This window comes from Pristis pectinata, chromosome 13 (assembly GCF_009764475.1).
Source record: "Pristis pectinata isolate sPriPec2 chromosome 13, sPriPec2.1.pri, whole genome shotgun sequence".
Lineage (NCBI taxonomy): Eukaryota > Metazoa > Chordata > Chondrichthyes > Rhinopristiformes > Pristidae > Pristis > Pristis pectinata.
In genome coordinates, this window is record NC_067417.1 from 3,309,315 (window position 1) to 3,328,271 (window position 18,957).

An 18,957-nucleotide genomic window follows, 5' to 3' on the forward strand; every position below is an offset into this window, starting at 1 on the left:
AGTCACATGTACATCGAAACACAGTGAAATGCATCTTTGTGTAGAGTGTTCTGGGGGCAGCCTACATCCTGAGGCACAGTGATAAACTTTGTTTTGCTTGCCATTCATACGGATCATTTCATGACAACGGTGCATTGAGGTAGTACAAGGGGAAACAATAACAGAATGCAGAATGATGTGTTAGTTACAGAGAAAGTGCAGTGCAGGCAGACAATAAGGTGCAGGGTCATAATGAGGTAGATTGTGAGGTCAAGAGTCCATCTTATCATACAAGAGGTTGGTTCTTGCAACAGCAGTTAGAAGCTGTCCTTGAGCCTGGTGGTACGTGCTTTCAGGCTTTTGTATCTTCTGCCCGATGGGAGGGGGAGAAGAGAGAATGTCTGGGGTGGGTGGGGTCTTTGATTATGTTGGCTGCTTTACTGAGGCAGTGAGAAGTGTAGACAGAGTCCATGGAGGGGAGGCTGGTGTCTGTGATGCGCTGGGCTGTGTCCACAACTCTCTGCAGTTTCTTGCAGTCACGGGCAGAGCAATTGCCGTACCAAGCTCTGATACACCTGAATAGGATGCTTTCTACAGTGCATCGATATAAATTAGTGAGGATCAACAGGGCAGTGCATCACCACCCCTGGCAGTACATTCCAGGCACCCTCCACTCTTTGTTTAAAAAAAACAAACACCTACCTCTGACATCTCCTCTGAACTTTCCACCTTAAAGGGGTGACCAGTATTGGCTATTGCTATCTTGGGGAAATGGAATTCTTCCTATAATGTGACCAGAACTGAACACAATATTCCAAGTGTGGTCTAACCAGAGTCTTATAGAGCTGTAACATTACCTCTCGGCTCTTGAACTCAATACCCCGACTAATGAAGGCCAACACACCATACACCACCTTAACCACCCTATCCAATTGTGCGGCAACTTTGAGGGATCTATGGACTTGGACCCCAAGGTCTCTCTGTTCCTCCACACTGGTAAGAATCCTGCCATTAGCCATGTACTCTGCCTTCAAGTTCGTTCTTCCAAAGTGTATCACTTCACACTTCTCCGGACTGAACTCCATCTGCTACTTTTCTGCCCAACTCTGCATCCTGTATGTATCCCGTTGTAACCTCCAACAACCCTCTACGCTATCCACAACATCTCCACTCTGCAAACTTACTAACCCATCCCTCTACTTCCTCATCCAAGTCATTTATAAAAATCACAAAGAGCAGGGGTCCCAGAACAGATCCCTATGGAACACCACTAGTCACTGACCTCCAGGTTGAATACTCCCCTTCTACAACCACCTTCTGCCTTCTGTGGGCAAGCCAATCTAGAATCCACACAGCTAATTTTCCATGGATCCCATACCTCATGACTTTCTGAATGAGCCTAGCATGGGGAATTTTGTCAAACGCCTTGCTAAAATCCATATATGCCACATCCACCGCACTACCTTCATCAATTTGTCTTGTGGCTTCCTCAAAAAACTCAGGCTCGTGAGACACGACTTGCCCTTCACAAAGCCATGTTGATTGTCCCTAATGAGACTCTGCTTCTCCAAATGCTCATAAATCCTGTCCCTAAGAATCCTCTCCAACAGTTTGCCCACCACTGATGTAAGACTCACTGGTCTATAATTCCCGGGATTATCCCTATTAACTTTCTTGAACAATGTTTGCTATCCTCCAATCCTCCGGTATCATTCCTGTGGCCAGGGAGGACACAAAGATCATTGTTAATGCTCCAGCAATCTCTTCCCTTGCTTCCCATAGTAACCTGGGCTATAGAAAGGGAGTAGGGATAACCCTGGGAATTATAGATCAGTGAGTCTTTCTTCAGTGATGGGCAAATTATTGGAAAAGATTCTTAGGGACAGGATTTGAGCATTTGGAGAAGCATAGTCTGATCAGGGACAGTCAGCACGGCTTTGCCTCACGAGCCTGACTGAATTCTTTGAGGATGTGACAAAACACATTGATGAGGATAGAGCAGTGGATGTGGTGTTGATGGACTTTAGTAAGGCATTTGATAAGGTTCCCCATGATAGCTTCATTCAAAAGGTCGGGAGGCTAGGGATCCAGGGAAACTTAGCTGTGTGGATTCAGAATTGGCTTGCCCATGGAAGGCAGAGGGTGTTTGTAGATGGAGCATATTCTGCCTGGAGGTTGGTGACCAGTGGTGTTCAGCAGGGATCTGTTCTTAGACCCCTGCTGTTTGTGATTTTCATAAACGACTTGGATGAGGATGTGGCAGGGGGGGTTAGTAAGTTTGCAGATGACATGAGGTTGGTGGTGTTGTGGATAGTGTAGAAGGTTGCTTTAGATTACAACAGGATATTGATAGAATGCAGAGCTGGGCTGAGAAGTGGCAGATGGAGTTCAAGAAAAATGTGAAGTGATTTGCTTTGGTCAAATTTGAAGGCAGAATACAAGGTTAATGGCAGGATTCTTAATGGCAGGTGACCTGATAGAGGTGTACAAGATGATAAGAGGCATAGATCGAGTGGACAGTCAGAGACTTTTTCCCAGGGCGACAATGGCTAACACGAAGGGACATCATTTTAAGGTGATTGGAGGAAGGTATAAGGGGGATGTCAGGGGTAAGTTTTTTTTTTACACAGAGAGAGTGGTGGGTGCGTGGAACGCACTGTCAGGGGTGCTGGTAGAGGCAGATACATTAGGGACATTTAAGAGACTCTTAGACACATGGAGGGGTATTTGTGAGGGAGGAGTTATATTGATCTTAGAGTAGGTTAAAAGGTCAGCACAACATTGTGGGCCAAAGGGCCCGTACTGTGCGGTAATGTTCTACGTTCTACATCTGAACCCCTGCACCAACTCTTCAGCCACTCATTAGTCTGCCGTATCTTCCTATTCCTTCCCTCCCTGGCGTGTGGCACAGGCAGCAATCCAGCGATTACTACCCTTGAGGTCCTGCTTTTTAGCTTCCTTCCTAACTCCCAATACTTGCTCTTCAGGACCTCGTCCCTTGTTATCCATGTCGTTGGTGCTAATGTGCACCATGACTGCTGGCTCCTCGCCCTCCCCGTTAAGAATGCTGTACACTCGATCTGAGACATCCCTGACCCTGGCACCTGGGAGGCCAACGTACCATCCGGGAGTCTTGTTGTTGTCCACAGAATCTCCTGTCTGTCCCCCTAACCAATGAATCCCCTTTCACCATCGCACTCCTCTTCTTCCCTCCAACCCCCCACCTTTCCCTTCTGAGCCACAGAGCCAGACACCGCGCCAGAGACCCGGCTGCTGTGACTCTCCACCAGTGACTCATCCCCGCGCCCCTGACAGCATCCAAAATGATATACTTGTCATTCAAGGGAAACGGTCACCAGGGTATCCTGTACCACCTGCCTATCCCTCTTCCCTCCCCTACCGGTCACCCAGCTACCTACATCCCAGACCCTAGATGTAACTGCCTCCTGGTAACTCCGATCATCCCTCAGCTTCCCGAATGATCCGGAGTTCATCCAGCTGCAGCTCTAGCTCCCTAACGTGGTCCGTAAGGAGCTGCAGCTGGACGCGCTTCCTGCAGGTGAAGTCCTCAGGGACACTGGAGGTCTCCCTGACTTCCCACATCCTACAGGAGGAGCAGACCTCTGCCCTGACTGCCATTCCCACTGTTCTGTACATGGAAAATTACAAATAACAAGAAAGAGAACCTACCAGAAGCTGCCTCACCTACTCCACCTCTTCACGTCAAAGCCTCACTCCCCACTCTAACGCTGTCCACTCACACAATGGCCATTCTGCTTGACCCTAACTTTTTATTGGTAGCTGCTGCCTAATTATCCAATTAACTAATTAACAGGCCTATCAATTCACCACAGCAACAAGAACAACAACAAGGGGCCACCTTTTTAAACTGCTTCTACTCTCACTTTGGTTCTCATGGTACTTACCATGGCAACGAGACTTCCCGCTCCTGTACTTGTGCTACTCACCACATCTATAGAAATTCTTTGGTGATGTACCGAATATCCTCAAATTCCTAACGAAGTAGAGCCGCTGGCGTGCCTTCTTCGTGATTGCATCAATGGGTTAGGCCCAGGATAGATCCTCTGAGATGTTGACGCCCAGGAACTTGAAGCTGCTCACCCTTTCCACCGCTGACCCCTCAATGAGGACTGGTGTGTGTTCTCCCGACTTCCTCTTCCTGAAGTCCACAGTCAATTCCTTGGTCTTGCTGATGTTGAGTGTGCGGTTGTTGTTGCGACACCACTCAACCAGCCGATCTATCTCACTCCTGTACGCCTCCTTGTCGCCATCTGAGATTCTGCCAACAACAGTGGTGTCATCGGCAAATTTACACTCTATTAAACTCCAGTGGATACATGCCCAGTCTGTCCAACCTTTCTTCATAAGGGAACCCATCCATTCCAGAGCAACCTACAAGATGCTGGAGGAACTCAGTGGGTCAGGCAGCGTCTGTGGAGGGAAACGGACAGTTGACAGGTTGAGACCCTTTATCTGCACATCATGATGAGACCATGTCTGGAGTTCTGTGTACAGTTTGGGATTCTTATTGAAGGATGAATGTAAATGCATTGAAACAATAAAAGTTTCAGGGACCGATATCTGGAATGGGTGGAGACAGAGATGGCAGATGCTGGAATCTGGAGCAACCCACAAGATGCTGGAGGAACTCGCCTGTCCATTTCCCTCCACAGATGACTGACCCACTGAGTTCCTCTAGATATCGGTCCCCTAAACGTTCTCTGTTTTCTTTCCAATGCATTTATATCCTTCCTTTAATGAGAATCCCAAACTGTACACAGATCTCCAGATATGACCTCATGAATGCCATTTATAATTGGAAATATTACCTCCCTACTATTGCATTCAGTTCCCTTGAGGCAAAACAATAACATTCTGTTAGCTTTCCTAATTACTTGCAGTACCTGTGCACCAGTCTTTTGTGAATCACGCACTTGAACACCCAGCTCCTCTTGCATCTGCCGTTACCTAGTATACTGTCTGCCTATCTTTGACCACTCACTTAATCAATCCATATCCCTTTGCAGAATTTTTGCATCATCCTCATTACTTGCTTTCTGACCTGTCTTTGTATCGTTGGCACATTTGTCTACAGTACACTCAGTTCCTTAATTTAGGTCATTAATATGTAAGCAGTTGAGGGCTCAGCACTGATCCCTGTGGTTATAGCTTGCCAACCTGAAAATGATCCATTCACTCCAACTCGTATTTCCTTACAGCAGAGAAGCAGGTCATTTAGACATCATAGAACGTCAAACATGGAACAGTACAGCACAGGAGCAGCCTCTTCGTCCCAACATGTCTGTGCCGACCATGATGCCAAATTAAACTCATCCCATCTGCCTGCACATGGTCCATATCTTTCCCTTCCCTGCCTGTTCATGTGCCCGTCTAAATGCCTCTTAAACATTGCTATTGGATCTGCTTCCACCACCTCCCCTGGCCGTGTGTTCCAGGCACCCACCACTCTGTGTAAAAAAAAACTTGCCTCGTAAATCTTCTTCACATTTCCCCCCCCCACCCCCCCACCTTAATGCTATGTCCTCTTGTATTTGACATCAAATCTATGCCAGTTCTCAGTGCAATCCTTTCCATTCCATTCCCCTACTATTCCCCTATAACCTATTCTCTGCTTTCTGCTCCCAATGCCTCCCTAGTGCTCTTATTTAGTGCAAGAACGTTTGATGTGGCATCTTATTGAATGCTTTCTGGTCATCCGAAAGTACCAGCTCTGCTGGTTGCCTCTGATCCTCCCTGTTGTATACTCAAAAAAAAAACTCGAATTAACTTGTCAAACATGATTCCCCTTTCTTAAAAATCCACGATTTTATTCTGATTTTCCATATGTCCCACTCTCTCTTCCTTATTAATGGATTCCAGCATTTTCCAATGACAAGGTTAGTGGCAGGGCTCTTAGCAGTGTGGAGGAACAGAGGGATCTTGGGGTCCATGTTCATAGATCCCTCAGTTGCTGCGCAGGTTGATAGGGTTGTTAAGAAGGTGTATGGAGTGTTGGCCTTCATGAGTTGGGGTATTGAGTTCAAGAGCCGCGAGGTGATGTTGCAGCTCTATAGAACTCTGGTTAGACCACACTTGGAGTATTGTGTTCAGTTCTGGTGGCCTCATTATAGGAAGGATGTGGAAGCTTTAGAGAGGGTGCAGAGGAGATTTACCAGGATGCTGCCTGGACTGGAGAGCATGTCTTATGAGGATAGGTTGAGTGAGCTAGGGCTTTTCTCTTTGGAGAGAAGGAGGATGAGAGGTGACTTGATAGAGGTGTACAAGATGATAAGAGGCATAGATCGAGTGGACAGTCAGAGACTTTTTCCCAGGGCGACAATGGCTAACACAAGGGGACATAATTTTAAGGTGATTGGAGGAAGGTATAAGGGGGATGTCAGGGGTAAGTTTTTTTACACAGAGAGTGGTGGGTGCATGGAACGCACTGCCGACAGAGGTTGTGGGGGCAGATACATTAGGGACATTTAAGAGACTCTTAGACACATGAATGATAGAAAAATAGGGGGCTGTGTGGGAAGGAAGGGTTAGATAGATCTTAGAGCAGGATAAAATGTTGGCACAACATTGTGGGCCGAAGGGTCTGTACTGTGCTGTAATGTTCTATGACACACGTGACTATGTGGATAGGAAAGGTTTAGAGGGATATGGGCCAAATGCAAGCAAATGGACTGACTCAGGTAAGCAGCCTCATCGGCATGGACTAGATGGGCCGAAGGGCCTGTTTTCTGTGCTGTATAACTATGACTCTCCGCCAACTGGCCTGGAGTTTCCTGCTTTTTTTCCTCCCTCCTTCCTTGAACTTCTCCAGTTAGCTGGGACCTTACTAGGACCTGGGGAATTTTGGAAGACGACAATCACCAGTCTCAGGGTGGAGGCCATCCCGTCCAGCGGATGTTGCGCTTTAGCCTTGTTAGTTTGTCTGGTATCTTTTCTCTTGTGATAGGGATGGGTTTAAACCCCCCTCTTTGGTCCCCAGACCATCTACTACTTTCGGAATGCTTGTACAGATTGATACTCTCTAGTCCAGCACCCTTGGGACCTGACTGGTGCCAGACCACAGAAAGTGCCCCTCCGATCATCTTCCCTGAGCAAGAGAACTGTCCTTTTTAAGTATCGACCCTCCTCTGGTCCTGTAAGGGTTCCAAAAACTGTAACCCAAAGTTTCTGTAAGTTAGAAAGTAGTGCAAGTTAGTAAGTTCTGTAAGTCAGCTGAGAGTGCAAAAGTTGTACTGGTAGGTTAATTAGCTACAGATTAGTACAGATTGTAGTTAATTTTAGATCTTAGTTAGATCTCAGTTAGAATTAGTTAATTAGTACAGGTCAGTACTACAGACCCAAAACACATCAGACCACGGGAGATGCCTGACCACAAAATGTCGGACTAGAGAGTTTCAACCAGTCGTGCCTTCTGCTGTGAGGATGAACACAAAATACTTAAAAAGATCTATTTAAAGATTCTAGTATTTCCTGTAAGTAATTCCCCAGCTTCATGCACTGAGACTAAAATTTATCTTGGCTACTCAGTTCCTTTTTTAAAAATATTTGTAGCAGCTCTCACTGTCTGTTTTTATATTTTTTTACTAACTTTCCCTTGTAATCTATTTTTTGTATATCCATGTTAGGCTGATTTCTGAACTGGCTTGGTCTGCCCCACTATACATATTACATGCCTTTACTTAGAAGTTAGTACCATCCTTAACTTCCATGGTTTTCTTTGAACAGCTCAACCTTCTCATGGTCTTTATTTCTCAGTGGAATGTATATAAGTAGATATGGAATATCTTGAAATCTCGCTCAATGACCAGCTGATGTTTTAACTTATTTTCCCAGTCCAATTTATCATCTCTGCCTTCTTGCTGTTGTAATGGCCTTACCTTAAATTTAAGAAAGCCAAGGTTTCCCACTCTCAAACTGATTATGAAACCCATTGTGTTATGATCACTATTCTTCAGAGGATCCTCTACTATGAGATCATTAACTAATCCTGTCTCAGTGCATGTGACCAGATTTACAATAACTCCTTCCCTGGTTGGTTCCATAGTTTATCCCTCTGCCTCCACGGACACTGCTCGACCTGCTAAGTTCCTCCAGCAGTTTGTTTTTACCTCTTACCTACTCTGGTTGGAAGTTCTGAGATAGTGTTCCCAACAGGATGTTGCTTACCATATAGGGGTCTCAGATACTCTCCCCTCTGAGAGTTTGGGTTCCTCACACCCTGACACAGGCAGGTGGATGGGGCGAGCAGGTTACCTGCATTAAAGGGACGCAGACTGGGCTGGACCAGGAGTCAGGGGATAGGGGTAGTACGGAGATAACCTCCTGATGTTCCAGCATGAGACACAGGAGGAAGGGTTTGTTGACTGGCCCATGTACCAATAATAGGCTGAAGTCTGTGGGTTGTCACTGAAAGCAGGTGAAGTTTGTGGTGTGCAGCAGGTCAGTTTATTGGGGTACAGGAAGGAGATAGAGAGCTTAGTGACATGGTGTCATGACAACAACCTTTCCCTCAATGTCAGCAAAACAAAAGAGCTGGTCATTGACTTCAGGAAAGGGGGCGGTGTATAAGCACCTGTCTCCATCAATGGTGCTGAGGTTGAGAGCTTCAAGTTTCTGGGAGTGAACATCACCAACAGCTGTCCTGGTCAAATCACGTAGATGCCATGGCCAAGAAAGCTCACCAGTGCCTCTACTTCCTGAGGAGGCTAAAGAACTTCAGTACGTCCCCTTTGACTCTCGCCAACTTTATTCGATGCACCAGAGAAAGCATCCTATCTGGATGTATCACAGCTTGGTACGGCAACTGCTCTGCCCAGGGCCGCAAGAAACTGCAGAGAGTTGTGGACACAGCCCAGTGTGTCACGGAAACCAGCCTCCCCTCCTTGCCTTTACCTCTCACTGCCTTGGCGAAGCAGCCAGCATAATCATAGACCCACCCACCTGGGTCAATCTCTCTTCTCCCCTCTCCTATCAGGTAGAAGATATAGGAGCCTGCGGGCAGATATCACCAGGCTTAAGGACAGCTTCTATCCCACTGTGATAAGACTATTGAACTTATATGATGAGATGGACTCTGACCTCACGATCTACCTTGTGACCTTGCACCTTATTGTCTACCTGCACTGCATTTTCTCTGCAGCTGTGACACTTTACTCTGTACTGTTATTGTTTTTACCTGTACTACCTCAATGCAGTCTGTACTAACTTAATGTAACTGCACTGTGTAATGAATTGACCTGTACGATCGGTATGCAAGACAAGTTTTTCACTGTACCTCGGTACAAGTGACAGTAATAAACCAATACCAATACACTGCACTTTCTCTGTAAATGGAATACTGTACTCTGCATTCTGTTTTCTTCCTCTGTACTACCTCGATGTTCTTATGTGTGGAATGATCTGTCTGGATGGCACGCAAACAAAAGCTTCTCACTGTTTCTCAGTACACGTGCCAATAATGAACAAATCATTGTTCTAAGAATTTATGCTCTATGAGTGAGCCTTAGAGGCAAATTTATGCAGTTTGATTTGTTTAATCTGACTGAAGATTGGAGTTGCCCACTGTTACTTTACTTTCCTCATGGGCCACTATGAAAAGAAGCATAGAAAATGTATGATACAGATGGGGATCTCTGGGGCCATCCTATCTGTGGCGATCAATAAGCCTCCTAACATAACCCACCTCCCAGCACTGGGTCCATAACCCTGCAGCTCACGGCTCCTTAGGTTCAAGTTGTGATAATTTCTGCCTCCATCACAGTCAGTGAGTTCCAGACCCTCACCACCATCTGACTCAATACAAATTTCCTCATATCCCCTCTAATACTTCAACCAATTACTTTAAATCCATGCCCTCTAGTTTTTGACCCTTCTGCCGAGGGAAGTTGGTCTTTCCAGACTTCTCATTTTATGCATCTCACTATAGTCTCCCCTCCAAAGAAAACAACTCCAGCCTATCCAACCTTCCCTCATAGCTACAATTTCCCAGTTCTGGCAACATCCTCATAAATCTCCTCTGCAGTCCCATCTTTGATAACGTGTGCTTTGACTAGTGTTACATACAGTGCTAGCAGAATCTCCCAGCTCTTGTGTTCTGTGCAACAGTCTGCTGGAGGAACTCAGTGGGTCGAGCAGCGTCTGTGTGGGGGGGTGGAGGAATTGGTAAATTGGTGTGTTATTGTCACATGTATTGAAGTACATGGAAAAACTTTGTTTTGCATGCCATCCATACAGATCATTTCATCACATCAGTACATCGAGGTAGTACAAAGGGAAAACAATAACAGAATGCAGAATAAAGTGTTACAGTTACAGAGAAAGTGCAGTGCAGGCAGACAATAAGGCACAAGGTCACAACGAGGTAGATTGTGAGATCAAGAATCCATCTTATCGTATGAGAGAACTGTTCAATAGTCTTGTCACAGTGGGATAGAAGCTGTCCTTGAGCCTGGTGGTACATACTTTCAAGCTTTTATATCTTCTGCCCGATGGAAGAGCAGAGAAGAGAGAATGTCCGGGGTGGGAGGCGTCTTTACCGAGGCAGTGAGAAGTGTAGACAGGGTCTGTGGAGGGGAGGCTGGTTTTCGTTGTAGAGAGAATTGTCGATGTTTCAGGTTGAAACGCTGCATCAAGGTCCAAGTTGCTTCAGATTTGAACATCTGCAGTCTCTTGTGTCTCCTTATAGTTTGTGTCTTGATTAGTAAAGGAAAGTATACCATTTGTTTTTTTAACCACCTTATTGACCTGTGCTGCTACCCTTAAGGACCTATAGACTTACCCACCAAGGTCCCTCTGTCCTTCCGCACCCCTCAATATCCTTGTTTATTGTACATTCCAAACAATTCTCCAGTTCCCCATTGCATTACCATTATTTCTTGGTTCCCTCAGTATATTGGGTGGTTGAGGTCAATGGATTGATCACACCAGTGGCTTCATTCCCTTTTTGTAGCAACAAGCCTTCAGAGAGACAGACAGAGTGCCTGTGGGAGCTTGTGGTGTGTACATTGGTTGCTGTGTTTTCCCCAGTTATAAGAGCTTTGTAGTGCTTTGGGACTTGCAATGTTTAAAAGATATTTGGACAGGTACATGGATAGGAAACAATATTAGGGATATGGGACTATCTCAGGTTGGCATGGATGAGTTGGGCCGAAGGGCCTGTTTCCGTGCTGTATAACTCTATGGATCTGTGACACTCAGGAAAGATGGTGTAAAGAAACTGTCCTTCAGTCATCAGTTTCGTCACCCTGCCAAAGGATGTTGAACTGAGACGGGAGCGATGAGCTGACTGTAGATCCATGTGAGGAGGAGTGAATGGTGAATGGGTGCTCATGAAGATGATATCCCCTTCTCAGGCACGAGACCACAGTGATGTTTCCACCTGATACTGGGCACTGGTTCTTGTTTCGGCCTGTTTCACGGAAATCCATAGTGGAGAAAGTGGCTATTCAAACACCCAGCTCTCTGTTTTAACCTGACTTCCACGCCCTGTGTCCATGCTTCGAAGGTTACAGCACATTGACTGCCCAGACAGAGGCCACGTTGTGGGGACCCAGTACTTGGCAGTTAATGGGCATCAGGTTCCTAACCATGACCAAACTACCAATTAACTTAAATCCACCTCACCAATTAGATTCCAATTTTAACCTCGTGGTGTCATCTGAGGGGAATAGTCTCTCCTGGGAGCCAGAAGATTCGTGCTCCACAGTACATGGGGAGAGACTTTACATCAGACCTCCTGCTTGAGGTGCATTCAATCTGAGTCTGCGTGCCCCAGCAACATTCATTCATAGTCAAAGTCAAGTTTATTGTCACGTGCACAAGTCCATGTGTGCACAGGTGCAATGAAAAACTTACTTGCAGCAGCATCACAGGCACATAGCATCAGATGCACAACATTCAAAAGAAAAGCATAAATTTTACAAATATTACACAAGAAAGAACGCAATTAGGATGACAAGAAACAAAGTCCATTGTAGTGCAAAGTGGTCATAGTGTTGCTATACTGAGGTGGTGATTAGGGTTGTGCAGGTTGGTTCAAGCACCAAATGGTTGAAGGGAAGTAACTGTTCTTGAACCTGGTGGTGTGGGACTTCAGGCTTCTGTATCTTCTGCCCGATGGTAGTTGCAAGAAGATGGCATGGCCCGGATGGTGGGGATCTTTGTATGTGGATACAAGAGGTTCAACATCCTTCCTTTTATAGCGGATTGGATTGATAATTGGCTCAGTGGTAGGAAGCAGAGGGTGATGGTCGAGGGTTGTTTCTCAGACTGGAGGCCTGTGTCTACTGGTGTGTTACAGGGGTCGGTGCTGGGACCTTCATTGTTTGTAATTTATATAAAAGATTTGGATGTGAATTACAAGGCACAGTTAGTAAATTTGATAATAAAATAGGTGGTGTTGTAGACAGTGTAGAAGGTTATGAAAAATTACAGGGGGACCTTGATCAGCTGGGTCTGTGGGCTGAGGATTGGCAAATGGCTTTTAATCCAGATAAATATGAGGTATTGCATTTTGGGAGATCAAACCAGGGTAGGACTTGCACAGTGAATGGTGGGGCCCTGGGGAGTGTTCTGGAACAACGGGATGTAGGAATGCAAGTGCGTAGTTCACTGAAAGCAGTGTCACAGACAGGGTGGTGAAGGAGGTGTTTGGCACGCTGGCCCTCAGTCAGGGCACTGAGTATAGGAGTTGGGAAGTTACTGTATGTTGCAGTTGCATAACACATTGGTGAGGCCGCACTTGGAGTATTGTGTACAGTTCTGGTCGCCCTGTTATAGGAAAGATGTTATTAAACTAGAAAGAGCGCAGAAAAGATTTCCCAGGATGTTGCCTGGACTTGGGGGCCTGAGTTACAAGGAGAGGTTGACTAGGACTTTATTCCCTGGAACATAGGAGATTGAGGGGTGACCTGATAGAGGTGTATAAGTTCATGAGGGGCATAGACAGAGTGAAAGCACAGTTTTTTTTTCCCAGGGAGGAGGTGCCAAAAACCAAAGGGCATAGGTTTAAGATTAGAGGCGAGAGATTTAAAAGGGACATCGGGGCAGCTTCTTCACGCAAAGGGTGGTGCGTATTTGGAATGAGCTGCCAGAAATGGTGGTTGAGGCGGGCCCATTAGCAATGTTTAAAAGCCATCTAGATAAGTCCATGGATAGGAGAGGTTTAGAGGGCTCTGGGCCAAACACAGGCAGATGGGACCAGCTCGCTGGGCAACACAGTCGGCATGGGTGAGTTGGGCTGAAGGGCCTGTTTCCGTGCTGTATGACTACATCTATGGTGCAAGTGGCATTGCAAGGGTTAATAAACTGGCTGAGGTGTGGTGTCTCACCTGGGACATAGGATGGGGTGTTATGCAATCCATTGGATGTTGATTGGCCAACCCTGACCAAAGGCTCTAGGTCTCAGTGCTCTGATCAAATTGAAAGGGATCCACCCACAGTGAAATGGGGACTTCAATTTTTGATTTGCGTACTTTCAACTGACTTCAAGTTCTTGAAAGGCCTGGGGTGGATTTGCATTACCTGACGTGGGTCTGGTGTCATAGTCACAGGATCAGAGCAGGAGGGTGGTGAATCTCTGGAACTCTCTGCCCCAAAGGGTGGGGGAGGCCGGATCATTAGATATATGTAAAGTGGAGATGGATGAATATTGGAAAGATCGAGGAACTGAGAGTTGTGGGGAACTGGCGCAGAAGAGGAGTTGAGGCCAGTGTAGATCAGCCATGATCGTACTGAATTGTGGGGTAGGTTTGAGGGGCCAAGCGGCCTTCTGCTGGTGGAACTCAGCGAGTCAAGCAGCATCTGTGAGGGGGAGGGGAGGGAATTGTCGATGTTTTGGGTCAAAACCCTGCCTCAGGACTGAGAAGGGAGATGGCCGGTATGAAGAGTAGAGGGGGAGAGGTGAGACAGGAGCCTGAGGTGATTGGTGGATTGAGGAAGTGGGAAAGATGATGGGCAGGTAGGGGAAGGGAGGGGTGGAGTTGGGAGACGGTGGCAGGTGAATGAGAGAGGGAGACACAAGAAACTGCAGATGCTGGAAATCTGGAGCAACACACAAAATACTGGAGGAACTCAGCGGGTCAGGCAGCATCTGTGGAGGGAAATGGACAGTTGGTGTTTTGAGTCAAGACTGGTGGTGGACTGGTGAAGGGTCTTGACCCAAAACATCGACTGTCCATTTCCCTCCATAGATGCTGCCTGACCCGCTGAGTATCTCCAGCATTTCGTGTGTTGCTGAATGAGAGCTGGAGCCAGACAAAGCCTCTAGTTTCTTGTGTTCTTGTGTTCCCAGAGGACACTAGAGAACCAGGTAGGTTTCAGAACATAGAACACTACAGACCCTTTGGCCCACGATGTTGTGCCGACATTTTATCCTGCTCTAAGATCTATCTACCCTTCCCTCCCACATAGCCCTCCATTTCTCTATCATTCATGTGAATATCTAAGAATCTCTTAAATGTCCCTAATGTATCTGCCCCCACAACCTCTGCCGATAGTGCGTTCCACACACCCACCATTCTCTGTGTAAAAAAAAAACTTACCCTTGACATCCCCCTTATACCTTCCTCCACTCACCGTAAAAATGATGCCCCCTCGTGTTAGCCATTTTCGCCCTGGGAAAAAGTCTTTGACTGTCCACTCGATCTATCATTTTGTACACCTCGATCAAGTCACCTCTCATCCTCCTCCTCTCCAAAGAGAAAAGCTCTAGCTCACTCAACCTATCCTCATAAGATATGCTCTCCAATCCAGGCAGCATCCTGGTAAATCTCCTCTGCGTCCTCTCTGAAGCTTCCATATCCTTCCTATAATGAGGTGACCAGAACTGAACACAATATTTCAAGTGTGGTCTGACCAGAGTTCTATGGAGCTGCAACATTACATTGTGGCTCTCGAACTCAGTACCCTGACTAATGAAGGCCAACACTCCATACGCCTTCTTAACAATGCTATTGACCTGCGCGGCAACCTTGAGGGATCTATGGATGTGGACCCCAAGATCCCTCTGTTCTTCCACACTGCTAAGAGTCCTGCCATTAACCTTGTATTCTGCCTTCAAATTCGATCTCCTGAAGTGTATCACTTCACACTAATCCGGGTTGAACTCCAGCAGTAGTGTGGTTAACAGACTGGATAGGCAGCCAGAGCTCCCAACCACTGATCTCAGCATTTTTGAATTTGAATTTTATCACAGCAGCTGGGGACTTTAAATTCAAGTAACTGAATAAATCTTCTTGTCATAAAAACTATTCTGGTTCAGGTGAGGAAATCTGCTGTCCTCACCTGGACTGGGTCTACCTGTAACTCCTGACCCACCAATGTATTGGCTCTGATCTGCCTCTCAGTTCAAGGGCAGTTAAGGACAGACAGTACGCGCTGACGTCAGTGACACCTGCATCCCATAAAAGAACAAAAAATAATCCAACGGCTTCACGGGTTTTTACATAGCTGTATTCAAATTCTCATAGAGCCGAGGGTGGATTTGCATTACTTGATGTGCGTTAGATGAATTGTGACTGCTAGGAGTACTTTAATATTGGGAAAATGATATTCACTTTTCTTTAAGTTAGGGACATGGGAACAGGAGAAGGTCAGAGTCAAAGTCAAGTTTATTGTCATATGCACAAGTACACGTATGCACAGGTACATGTATGCACAGGTGCAGTGAAAAACTTGAGAAACAAAGGACTGCAGATGCTGGAATCCAGATGAAAAACATGATGATGCTGGAGGAACTCAGCAGGCTGGGCAGCATCCGTGGAGAAAAGCAGGCAGTCAATGTTTTGGGTCAGGACCCTTCTTCAGGACTGAAGATAGGAAAAGGGGAAGCCTGATATACAGGAGGGAAAAGCAGAGCAGTGACAGGTCGACAAAAGAGGGGAGACGGGGTGGGCACAAGGTGGTGATAGGTAGATGCAGGTAAGAGATAGTGATGGGCAGGTGTGGGGGAGGAGGGGAGAGCAGATCCACCGGGGGATGGGTCAAAGAGACAAAGAAATGAAAAACTTACTTGCAGCAGCGTCACAGGCACACGGCATCAGGTACACAACGTTCACAAGAAAAACATCAATAAACATAAATGCAATTTTTACAAGAAAGAACACAATTAGAACAAAACAAAGTCCATTGTAGAGCAAAGTGTCATGGTGTTGCTATGGTGAGGTAGTGATTGAGGCTACACAGCTCTGAGCCTGTTACCGAAGCATTGACATCTTGGCTCATTTGGAGCAGAATTTTTCAAGCAAGTGGCTTTCAATTATACCTTAACTCTGGTTAACAAAAATCTATCAATCCCAGATTTAAAATTTAACCTGGCTGCAATAATGAATTCCAAGTTCCCACTGTCATCAACTTATTGAGTATTTCCTAACTTCAGCATTGAAACTCTGACTCTATTTGCAGACTTTGCTCCCTGGTCTGGGACTCTCTGACCAGTGGAAAATTTCTCTCCATCCACCTCTCTACTCCCTTTGGTGTCTTGGAAATGGATCAGGTCAGCGCTTTCCTGGAACTTGAGGGAATGCAGACTTTGGTGTCCCTTGAGTAAATCCACAACTGATCTCCAGCCAAGCGTCAAAGGCACAGAGCCCAAGGAACCCTCGCAGCTGGGAGTGTTGGGGATAGGTGAGGGAGGAGCAGAAAAGTAGAGTACGTGGCAACCTCTCCACTTGTTTCCTTCCCTCGAGTACGGTCTGCAAACTGCCTTCTGCCTGATTTCCTGCTACAAGTTGTTTGCAGCAGAGGCAGGCCATTCGGCCCACATTATTCATGATGGTGTGTTGTTTATGCTCTTCACGAGCCTCCTCCTGCTGTTCTCCATCTCACTCATTGGCAAGTTCTTCAATTCCTCATGTTTATCCAGCTTCCCTATAAATGTGTCTGTGCTCGTCATCTCAACTGCTACCTGAGTGCCATAACCTCTCTAATGTCTCGGTAAAGAACTTTATCCTGAATTCCCTGTAGAGATTTATTGGAATGTTAACCCCCTACAGGTTCCCCCTCAAATCACACACCATCCTGGCTTGGAAGTATATCAGTGATCCTTTGTCATTGCTGGAACTCCCTCCCCAACAACACCGTGGGAGCACCTTCACCAAAAGGACGACAGTGGTTCAAAAGGCAGCTCATCCCCACCTTCACAGGGGCAGTTAGGGATGAGCGATAAATGCTGGCAAGTGAATGGTGGGGGAGCTCACGGAGGGTATGGCCATACATATTGGCTCAATCCAGGAGTCTAACCAGGTCATCTGAACGTGGAGATGAAACAAGGGATCTAGGTTGACACAGTAGTGCAGTACTGAGGGAGTGCTGCACTGTCTGATGGGCTGTGCTCAGGAAGCATCACATCATTGGAGGGGTGTTGCTGAAGGAGTGCTGCACTGTGGGAGGGGTGGTACTGAGGGGGTGTCACTGTAGGAGGGGCGATACTGAGGGAGGGTTACACTGAGGGAGTGTCACACTGTGGGAGGGGTCGTACTGAGGGAGTGTCACTGGGAGGGGCAGTACTGAGGGAGTGCTGCACTGTGGGAGGAGTGGTACTGAGGGAGTGTCACTGGGAGGGGCAGTACTGAGGGAGCGTCACACTGTGGGATGGCTGGTACTGAGGCGGTGTCACTGTGGGAGGGGTGGTACTGAGGGAGGGTCACACTGTGGGGGGGCAGTACTGAGGGAGGGTCACACTGTGGGGGGGCAGTACTGAGGGAGGGTCACTGTGGGAAGGGCAGTATCATTTGCCATATTTTCAGCCTGAAATATGAAGCTCTGAAATTCTGTTTCCAAACTTCTCCATCTCTCTCCCTCCTGTAAGATGCTCCCTTATTGACTGCGTTTTTGGACACCTTACCAAGTGCACTGATATCTGCAAACCCTTCACTGCAGTAATGCTGCTCTATATGGAAGCTATTGCTGCATTGTGGTTTTAACGTGATATTAAAGTGAGTGACCCCATCTGCCCTTTGCTCGGGGTCAGGCCAGTGTGATGAGGATTTGGAGGACAGAGGGAGGTCATTGTTGTTCTCTCAGCCATGTCTACAGATCGCTAACCCAGCAACTCAACCACTTGGACACATGAAAATGTTTTAAAAGAAAATGGCTGGTTGATGACTGGCATGGACTTGGTGGGCTGAAGGGCCTTTTTCTGTGCTGTTTCTCTCTGACGAAGGGCAGATGAGCTGGCCAGTTGCCCCAGTGTGGTAGCCCACTGTGTATACCATCTCTGCTCCTGCTTCCCGTTGCAGTGACCTGTTTGTGTGGGACATTGTGCATTGTGAAAACTGGTTTTCGTGGGGCCAAGTCCCAGCTTGTCAACAATCCCTAGACGTGAGTTCAAATACGACCATGCGCCATAATCAGTCCTGCGTTAAAATGTAGTCTCAGTCATGGTGACCACGAAACAACTGGAATGTTGGAGTCATCAACATTCCATACAGGAACAGGCCCTTCAGCCCAACACATCCATGCTGACCTTTTTGCCTATCTACACTGATCCCATTTACCTGCATTAGGACCGTATCCCTCTATACCCTGCCTATTTAAGTGTTGTCTAAATGCCTCTTACATGTAGTGATTGTATCTGATTCCTCCACCACCTCTGGCAGCATGTTCCAGATATCACCCACTCTCTGTTTACAAACTTACCCCTCAGATCCCACTTAAAACTCCATCCTCTCACCTTAAACCCATGCCCTCTTGTTTTTCATACCCCTATCATGGGCAAGAGATTCTGACTGTCTACCCTGTCTATGCTTCTCATAATCTTGCGCACCTCTATCAGCTCACCCTTTCGGCCTCCTTCGCTCCAGGGAACACAAGCCCAGCCTCTCCGATCTCTCCCTATAACTAAAGTCCTCCAGTCCAGGCAATATCTTGGTGAATCTCCTCTGCACTCTCTCCAGCACAACCACATATCACCCACTCTCTGTGTAAAAACTTTCCCCTCAG

General features: G+C 46.8%; 1 protein-coding gene across 2 annotated transcripts in view; it reads left to right on the forward strand.

Moving 5' to 3' along the window:
• cmtm4 (CKLF-like MARVEL transmembrane domain containing 4) overlaps positions 1–18,957 on the forward strand; it is an 85,679-nt gene that overhangs the window by 28,866 nt on the left and 37,856 nt on the right. The window lies entirely within an intron of this gene.